The sequence below is a fragment of the Musa acuminata genome, chromosome BXJ2-6 (assembly GCF_036884655.1).
Source record: "Musa acuminata AAA Group cultivar baxijiao chromosome BXJ2-6, Cavendish_Baxijiao_AAA, whole genome shotgun sequence".
In the NCBI taxonomy this organism is placed as follows: domain Eukaryota; kingdom Viridiplantae; phylum Streptophyta; class Magnoliopsida; order Zingiberales; family Musaceae; genus Musa; species Musa acuminata.
Window position 1 is genome coordinate 18,636,228 of NC_088343.1, and position 10,854 is coordinate 18,647,081.

The following is a 10,854-nucleotide window of genomic DNA, read 5'->3' on the forward strand; positions in this document are numbered from 1 at the left end:
CTCAATAATAATAATCACAAGTACACACATCACACGGTCCATGATTATCCGTCCACACATCATACATCACATGTATAAATAATCATCATCATGTAGGACTACTAGATAATAATAAAAATAATAATCAACTAAACCTTTTAATTAATTAATATTTTCTGAAATCAGGGATATGTAGGGAATTTCTCAATTCCTAAGGGTATTTTCATAATTTGGACAAAAGACAGAAACCGGAATTTCTCAAATTCCGAGGGGCAAAACTATCTTTTTTCCAGAAAACCCTAATGCCCTTTCCCCCTTTCGCTGCTGCCGCCGCCGCCACCCTGCCGGCGGCGGCCTGTGCGGCGGGGCGAGGGCACTGCCCTCGCCTGCAGGCGGCACGCCCGCTGGCGGCGATGCCGCTACGGGTGGGCGCCCCCTTCGGGCGCCGCTGCCTCCGCAGGCGGTGCTGTCCCGCCGGGCGGCCGCCCCTGTGGGGGGGGGTTTCGCCCGCGGGAGCAGCGGCGGCAGGCGCCGCTGCCCTGCGGCGCCTCTGCCCGTGGGCTGCCAGCCCCGCCAGCAGCAAGCCTGCTGCAAGCAGACCGCCGGCCGGCTGCTGCAGGCACAGCGCTTGCGCATGCGCCGGCGCTGTGCTGCCTGGCTGTGGCTGCGGCTGCCGCTGCAGGTGGCTGTAGGCATGCAGATCGAGGGCAGCAACTGTTGCTGCCCTTCCTCGCTTTTGCGCCAACGATTTTGACGTCAAAATTCTTCCTAAACACAATACACGCAGTTCAAAACCAATCATTCGCACGAACAACCTGGCTCTGATACCACTGTTGGGAAATCATTGGGGGCGACATCATATGCGCAGCGGAAGAACAAGAAATCAAAATCCCCGATTCCCAAAAAGATGTTCGTCATCGTGCGAAGATTGGTGCGCAAAAAATCCGCAAAACACAAAACTGCGTATAGAGATTGTGTTACCTAGGGAGATCGTATATCCATGTTTCTTTGCAGATCCTTAGGAGAGGGTGAAGGAGGTCAAGCGTCCTCCTCTCTAGCGGTGATCCACACAGCAGGGTTACGACGACACTCCTCAAAACTCTAGGCCTACTCTGAGGTGGAGAGGGAGAGGAGAATAGGAAAGACAAGCAAAGACTCTAGCCTATGAGGCTGTGAATCCCTCCTATTTATAGATATCCCATGTCAAACCCTAATGGGTTCTTCCCTAGTGGGTATTGGATCTGCATCCAATAAGACAAGGGCTCCGTCGGATATCTCATATCCGAACCTCTACTCATCGCAATGCCTACCATATGTGTGTGACCCTCTAGGCCCAATATTGAGCTGGCCGTGAGTCATACCTATCAGAACTCCTTCTAACTCAGTGAATTATTATCTCTGTAATAATTCACTCGACTCATCGACTACGAACGTACTAGGCCACTACGCCGTAGTCCCCAGACGATACAGGGGAATCCAATCCATTGGACCTGTCTGTCCTCAGTTACCATGTACCTATAATCCCTCATCCATCTAATATCCCAAAGACCGTATATCGAGCATGGTGTTGTTAGACCCATACGGTTTCTACTCGAGTCTCACTCTAATCGGATTCTCCCGGAGAACTCTTTCTCTCTCAACCCGAATGACCCTAGCCAGGGATTTGTCTGAGCAAGAACACATAGGATATTCCTCTCATGACGCCGAGAGTGGATGATCCTCTATCGACACTCAATAGCCCTCGTAAGGTCGACTACCACTCCCAATGACCAGCTGTACTAGATCTGAGAACAGCCAAACCTATAAGTCTGGTATCAAAGAGTGGAGCACTCATACAGGACATCCTTGGTGTCTCAAGTCTAAGGACCAAATACACCACTAGGACTACGGAATCGTTGTCTGACAATAAGGCATCATCAACCATCCAGCATTCCGTAAGCGGATCAATCAGTGAACTCATTCTCCAATGAGCACCTGTACTGTATCCCTAGTGTCCCTACACGAGCAGCTATGAGACCAGCTGCATCCATCATATGGATGGGTATACAGCACACCAGTCTATCCGGTTATCACGATGTCCTTCTCGAGTAACCTATGACCGGGATTATTTAGGATATGTGTTTAAAGGTGAATCGATCTCATTATCGTGATCTCATCACGATCCGATTCCCATTGCACAAATCCAAGGACATCACAATATATATATGCACATATGCAATTGTTATAAAGTGATATACGCCAAAATATAATAAGCAAAAAGATTATGTATCAAGTCACACGTGCCATCACTCACGTGATTGGCTTGTTGGGCACCTATGACTAGCAGAATGAAGGCGGTGAACTCGGAGGCTAGGTGAATCTCTGGGTTGGCAAAGGGAGTTCCCATCAAGATCGGAACATGGAGCAGGAGCACAAACATGATGGTGGTGCCACTGGATTGTTGAATCTCGGATTTTGATGATGAAACTAATTGATTGTGTTTAGATGTTTAACTGCATTTTGAGTGATGCAGGTCTACTCGATCAGGATTATACAGTTGACGCAGGAGGAATTGACGTTGCGCCGGAGGAGATCACGTCAGGATATTGGACGGCAGAAGGCTTCGGACGTCGAGCATCGGGCCAAGGAGAGCGGGTTTGCACCAAGGATATCAGGGTTGCGGAGGTCAACCGCCGATTGGGCAACAAGCCGCAAGAGAGGACGATGCGCTGAAGAATCGGACGAAGCGCCAACCAATGACGTGCCAGGCAACATAATGTCAATTCGCGTTGTAATAATTGTCTAGATCAGAGTAGAGTTTTGGCTTGTGTGTGCAGGATTAACTACGATAACGACGAAGACATAAAGCGAAACAAAGTGTCGAAGTCAAGCACGAAGGATTTGTTGCAAGTTCAAGAGTTCAACGGAAGTCCGAAGGTTCATCGGGAATGCTGCCGGAACTAGCCGAGAATGAGTAGGGAGCTTGCCGAAGGGTTTTTCGGAAGCTCGCCGGAAGGTTCGTTGGAAGTTCGCGGAGCTCACTAAGAAAGATCGGAGCTTGCCGAAGAAGCTCGTTGGAACTCGCCAAGATCAAATCGTGAAGTCTAGGAGCTTGCCGGGAGTCCGCAGAATGGTTTCCGAGAGTTCGTCGGAAGACCGCCGGAAGATCACCGGAAGCTTGCCGGAAAAAGTCTTGACTTACGGACTTTGTAATAGCTTAAGAAATGTCTTTAAATTCATAGTTAGCACGTTAATTAGGGTTAGAATTAAGTGTTAATCCTATAACCCAATTAGGGGCCAACTGGGCCCAAAATTAGACTTGGTTTGGGCTGGAATTAAAGCCCAACCAGTGAATAGAAGGGTCTGGCAATGGCACCGCCAGACTGGGCGGTGGCACCGCCCATCACCCGAGAACCAGGCGGTGGCACCGCTTGGTTGGGCGTTGGCACCACCTGGTTAGGCGGTGGCACCGCTTGGTTGGGCGGTGGCACCGCCAGTCCACTGTTAGTGTCAGACACTAACAGGCGGTGGCACCGCCAGCATCGGGAACCAAAGAGAATTCAAATTTTGGAGCCCAAATTTGAATCCTCTTGAGGCCTATAAATACCCCTCAAATCTCAGCTGAGATAACAACTTTTTGAAAAGCAATTGATTGAGAGAAAGGTCTTAGAAAAGTCTTTGCAAGTCTTGTTTTCAATTTGCTAGTGTCCACATCCTTCTTTCTTGCTGAAAATCTGTAAGAGAGTGAACCGCTTGTAAAAAGTTGTAAGAGGGGTATTTGCCCTTCCCTTTCAAGAGATTTGCTAGTGGAAGGTGGGAGCCTCATCGAAGAGGGCCTCGCAAGTGGATGTAGGTCATTTGACCGAACCACTTTAAAATCGATGTAATCTCTGGTTTACATTTCATTACTGCTATTTACATTACTGCAAACCTTCTTACTTGCTTTATTTCCTCATTACCTTTGCTGCACAACTTTACGAATACGCTTTCAAGTTAAGCACTTCGGAGTTCGATTTTTATCGTACGAAAGATTTGTCGAAATGAAAGTTTTAATCCGCTGCACTAATTCACCCCCTCTCTTAATGCCGCTCTGATCCTAACATGGATTACTTCCAAGTGATTCTTGGAATGGAATTTATGCACGTGGCGAAGTTGGTGCTAATACCGTTCCTTAACTCCTTATGTGTGATGGGAGGTAACGACCCTTGTGTGATTCCTGTCTTTCGGAGAGGAACCAGGGAACCCCAACATATATCGGCATTACAATTGAAGAAAGGGGTATGAAAAGGCGAACTAACATTCATGGCTACTATGTAGCTAGTCACTCGACGAGAAGGCCACTCATGAACCTATTGTGGTGGCAAACATCCTGAAGGAGTTCACGGATGTTATGTCACCCGAGTTACCGAAGATTCTACCGTCACGCAGAGGCGTGGATCATCACATCGAGCTGGAGCCAAGAGTGAAGCCTCTAGCGAGACCACCCTACCGCATGCCCCCTCCCGAGTTGGCTGAGCTCAGAAAGCAGTTAGGCAAACTACTAAGCGGTGGTCTCATCCGTAGCTCTAAAGCACCATTTAGAGCTCCCGTTCTCTTCCAGAAGAAATAAGATAGGAGCCTCTGACTGTGCATCGATTACCGAGCCCTCAACAAAGTGACGGTGAAGAACAAGTATCTCATCCCGCTCATCGTGGACTTGTTCGACCAGTTGGGCAAGGCCAAGTATTTCTCAAAACTTGACCTTCGGTCGAGGTATTGGCAGGTGCGCATTGCTGAAGGCGACGAAGCGAAAACTACTTGTATGACCAGGTATGGAGCGTTTGAGTTCTTGGTGATGCCTTTCGGCTTAACCAACACTCCAGCCACGTTCTGCACCCTCATGAACCAGCTATTCAAGGAGAATTTGAATAAGTTTGTGGTCGTCTACTTGGACGATATCGTCGTCTATAGTCAAACGCTCGAGGAGCATGTCAAGCACCTTCGAATAATTTTCAAGGTTCTCAGGGAGAACACTTTGTGAAAAGGGAGAAATGCTACTTTGCCCAAACGAAGATCTTATTCTTGGGGCATCGAATCGGTGATGGCTCAATTCGGATGGACAAATCGAAGGTGCAAGTGATTGCAGAACAGCGAACTCCAAAAAAGGTGCTAGAGTTGAGATCCTTCCTTGGCTTCGTCAACTACTATCGACGCTTCATAGTGGGGTATTTAAAGCATATAATCCACTTATGGAGTTGCTAAAGAAGGAGCAGCCTTGGAGGTGGTTTGATAAATATGAAATTACATTCCAAGATCTAAATGCTACTATATTGGAAGAACCAGTGCTTAAATTGCCGGTCTATGGGTGTTGAATCTCGGATTTTGATAATGAAGTCAATTGTAAATTGTTTGATCTAATCTATATGTTGTGAATGTTATGATCAAGAGCGGCACTAAGAGGAGGGGTGAATTAGTGCAGTGGAAAACTTTCATGATTTCAAAAGTCTACGTTTCCATTAAAACCGACTCCGATGAAAATCGTTTCGTAAGGAGTTTAACTTGAATGTGTACGTGAGTGTAGAGAAGGCAATAAGAAGGTAATGTAGCTTGCAGTAATGAAACTTGCACAAATTGAAAAGCAAACCAGGATTCAGAGTGGTTCAGTCAACGTAACCTACATCCACTTTCAGATTCCTCCTCCGACGAGATCTCCGACATCCACTAAAGGACTTCCTTTAATAGGTGAAGACCAACCATCTCTTTTACAACACTTTTTCCTTTTCACGGGTTTAAGAGAGAACCCTTACAAGTCTCACTCCTCTCTTGAATGATCTCAAAACTTAGAAAGGGAGGAGGACTTTAGCACTTGTTTACAACACTTTTACACCCCAACAACTCAAGATTATCTCAATGTTTTTGTGCCCTTTCATTTAGAAAAGGGTGGGATTTTTATAGGCCCTAGTGACTTTAAAATTAGAGCAAAAAAGTGTCACATCCCCGAAATCCGGGGTACTAGCGGTACCACTGCCATTGATTTGACTCTAGGCGATACTACCATCGAACAGGGGCGGTACCACCGCTGGCAGCACTACTACCGACGGTACCACTGCCCAGATATCCTAGGGCACCACTGTCTTCCAAGCAGTGCCACCACCAGCCAATAATTCAAGGGCTGAATTGGGTGCTCAATTCGGCCCAATTCAGCCCTTTTAAAGGGCCTAGTTGGCCCATAACTAAGTTAGTGGGATTACCTCCCAATCCTAACTTAATTTATGCTATAACTACGATAATTAAGATAATTTACAACGCATCTTATTCGGTGCGTCAATTGCTCTTCCGGTGAGCTTCCGGCGTACTTCCGACGAACATCAGACGAACTCTCGGCAATGTTCCGGCGGACTCCCAACAAGCTCCTGGATTTTACGACAATCTTCTTGGCGAGTTCCGATGAGCTTCTATGGCAAGCTCCTGGACTTCTCGGTTGGTTCCCACAGAACTTCTGACAAACATTCGGACTTCCGTCGAACTCTCGAACTCCCAATGAGATCTCGATCTTGACTCCGACATAACACCTGCTTTATGTCTTACTGTCATCGTAGTTAATCCTGCACACTTTTCTCAATATATAGATTAGATCAAACAACTTACAATTGACTTCATCATCAAAATTCGAGATTCAACAATCTCCCTCTTTTTGATGATGATAATCAATTGATGACGAAGTTAACCTTAACTCCCCCTATCTATATGCCATACTTGAGAAAAGATATTTTTGAATTCAAGGTCTTTAAATTCAAGAAAAAAATTGATAAGTTAAGTTCATTTAAACTTATCAATACACACATCATGATTCCTATCATGATCTAACATTCTTAAAATGATGTCTAGGCATGACATCCATTTTTCAAGTATGATATTACAAATATGAAAGATGACAAAGATAGTAATTCGTCATTCTATGATAAGATATCAATTGTAAAGTAGCAAGTTAAGGTCTAGATATCTTATCATAATGAAGAAAATTTATCAAGCAAACATTTCAAGTATATATTATGAAATACATTGCATACATTTGTTATCAATTTACCATAATTTGGTATGATTTCTCCCCCTTTGTCATCAACAAAAAAGAGAACGATTCAATAATGCAAGTGTGATAAAAATTCATGTCACATTTTAATTTATATACTAATCATATTTTAAGCATTCATGACATGGTATCATTCATAAGTTCTCAATATTAAAAGTTATAAAACTTAAAGAGATAGCTTCCTTCAACTTCTCCCCTTTTATTTTTCATTAAAACTTCGCATGAAGAAGGAAAGTAAGGAGGAAAATCCATTGAGAACCAACTTTGTGAAATGATTTGAATCAAATAAAAAATAATAAAAGAGTTTTATTAAATCATACTTCAATTTTCATAAGGATCAAAATATTCAGGTGAAATCAAATCCTCATTCTTGCAAGTGTTCATCTCTTATAAAAAAATTTCATAAAAATTCTTCCTTTATTAAGAAAGAATTTGTGTGAAAGAATCATCATACGAAGGATAAAAGAAATTTCATGAATAAACCTTCATAATAAGAGGAGCATCACATCAAATCAATTTCTCATTAAAAATTCACAAGAGATAAATCCGTGAGAGATGTATTTATCAATTAATTTCATGTATCAAAAATTATTAAGTGATGGAGCAAGGGTATGAAGTAAACTTGATATGACATAAACCCATGAAAGCTCCATTCAAGAAATACATTAAGTGAAAGATAGTCCGGAAAAGATATATATCAAATTCATGCATTCGAACAAATTAACATTCCTAACTCCGCAAATGATCATAATACATAAAGTCATAGATACCAATAGTTAAATATATCAAGAAATTTATCCATTCAAAAGATATATCAAGTCTAATTCTTAGAGTGATATATTCATTAAAGTAAGCTCATAATTTAACCATCAAGGTAGTTAGCGTAGAATTTTACTATCAAAATAAGTAGCATTTTAGGCATCAAAGCACAGCATTGCGATCATTAAAGTAAGTAGCATTTTAAGTTTACAACATTAAGGTAAACAATATATGATTATAACATAACAAAGAAGAATTATGTCCACTTCTCCTTAAATATATACACAGCTTATTCAAGTGGTGGAAAGTTCAAATGTCTAAACAAAGTATTAAACTATTGATGAATTTGTTGCAACTTAGTTAAGATTTGATCTTGGCGTTGTTCAAGTTGATCTTGTCGTTGTTCAAAATGATCCATTTGAGTCCCTATGTCGTCGATAGATGAGGGAGGTGCTTGTTCTACTAGAGGTGATTCCTCAAAGGGACCAGTTGGAAGATCCATTTCAGGTTCTGGTTCAAGTTGGTGGGGATCAGTCCTTCTAGGCAGTCTAGTCCATATTCCATTTCTAAATGTACATCTCATCCGTCAAAGTAGATTTCTTTTTATGATACTAAATCTATCTAGTTTGATAACTTCTTCTTCAGGTGGAATAGCAATATTATAAGCATGGAGTAGTCTTGTGATTAAGCCACCATATAGAAGCATCATGTCCCTTTTTGATAGTTCAATAATGTTTTGTTGGATTAGGTAACTAAAATAATTGTTATGTCTCTTCATAATCCAATACATAGTACCTAATTTCATTTGGCTTACTTCATCATGATGATATTGCTTTGGGAGAATCATACTTATCAAGATGTGATGAAGTATTTTGGTGCTTAAAGGTAGTAAGTGTTCATAGCTTTTTGGAAGAATGGTTAAGTTAGGATTATCAAAAATTATTCCTAAAGAATCAATGTAAGTAGTCCCAACCAATTCTTCATCCCATTGTCCTCTAAAATAACACCCTCTTTCTTTTAACGGAATTCTTATGATGTTACAAATTGATCTATCCGTAATGGGTATATGATGTCCTAATAGATAAGTAGATACCCTTTCATCTTCATCTACATGTAAATTATTGTAAAATAGCCTAACAAGTCTAGGGTAGATAGGTTCAACCATTTGAAGAATTGGGAGAATGTCTAGATTTGCAAAACATTGAATTGGTTCCAAATCACTTAATTCGTCTAAATCAACATATTTTCCCTTATGAACATGTCTAGACTGTATGGATGAAAATTTTAGGGCATGTTGATTAGAATCGAAAAGTATGGAGTCATAATTTTCATCTAATCTCCTCTTCCCTTTGTCCCTAGAGGATCTTCTAGAGGCTATGAGACTAAACACATAAATGATGAGAGAACTACACATAAGAGGCAAGATCTATTAATAAATTGAAAGAAGAGGTTTGAGAATTACCCTTGTAGTAATCTTCTTGAAAGATTAAGATTGATCCTTGAATTTGAAGAAGGGGAGGGTTTCCTTGAGTTTCTAGAGGAGGATCAAGAAGAATGAGAGGTGGAGAGGTGTTTAGAGGTGTGAGGAAAGAGTGTAGGAGGGCTTGGGGTCGGTTCTACTACCCGCCCTAAGTGCCTTTTTATAAGGCAGAGGTTGCAGGTGGTGGAACCGCTAGCTAGGCGGTGCTACTGCCTGCCACCCAAGACAACTAGCGGTGCTACCACCAGCTGGGCGGTGCTATCGCCTGCCACCCGAGACAACTGGCGATGCTACTGCCAGTTGGGCGGTGCCATCGCCTAAGGGCAGTGAGCACTGCTCACATTGGTGTGTGGTGCTATCATAGGTGATTCCAATTTTGCAAGATTTTTATTGTTACGAAGCACACAACCTTATTTACTTCATCATGTAAAATTCGCATCATAAGCGGAGAAGTTTCGTATTGAAGATTGTTTGTTCATGATTTATTATATAAAATTTGTATGCAAGCATTGTAACAAATTCATGAATTCATAACAAACTCATATGGAAAAATACATATGACTCAATGCGCATACTATAAGATCATGATTCAGGTGAGTGATCAAGAAAGTTTGAAGATGAGAATTTAATAAATTCATGATTTTGTTAGATAGAATTCGATCCGAAAAAAAAATTTTAGGAGGGAATGTATCCTAGAAATTTAGAACTCCAGAAGAAATTAGGGAACTTGTGCATAAGAATTTTCAGGTTTGAGAGATTAAGATCAAGTGTTTATCATACAAGATTTCAAATAATTATTACATCATGATCTTATAAGTATCATTTTGTAACTAACAGTTTTAATTCTTATGATCTCCTTTTTATTATTTTGGCTAGAGAGCTTTATAGGTTATTTTGGATCTCTAGTCTTGAGCATCCAATATCAATGTACTCTCTCTTGCTCCTAGCTTATGATAGTAAATGTTTCTATAAAACGTTTTACTCTCATTTGGTTTTAAACCCAAGAGAGATGACATTTGCCGGCAACCTAGAGGGTCATTCAATTTCACGTCCGCCCATGTTCAATGGGACGGATTACACATATTGAAAGACTAGAATGAGGATATTCCTAATTTCAATGGATTTTGAATTATGAAATATTATAGAAAATGACTTTTAAAAGTCTTCTCTTCTAATGAACGATTGGAATAAGTTGGATAAGAAGACTTTCGCTTTAAACGCAAAGGCTATGAATGTCTTATTTTGTGCATTAGATAAAAATAAGTTTAATCAAGTATTGATTTGTGAAACGACTTTTGACATTTGACACACACTCGAAGTGACTCATGAAGGCACTAGTAGAGTGAAGGAGTCAAAAATTAATCTTTTAGTGCATTCTTATGAGTTGTTTCAAATGAAACCGAGTGAGACCATTAGAGACATGTACACCCGATTTACGGATGTCGTCAATGGTCTAAAAGGAATTGATAAAAGTTTCTTGGATTTTGAACTTGTTAATAAGATTTTAAGATCTCTTCTAAAGAGTTGGGACCCTAAAGTAATGGTCATTCAAGAGGCCAAAGATCTAAATAATTTTCCTCTTGAAGAA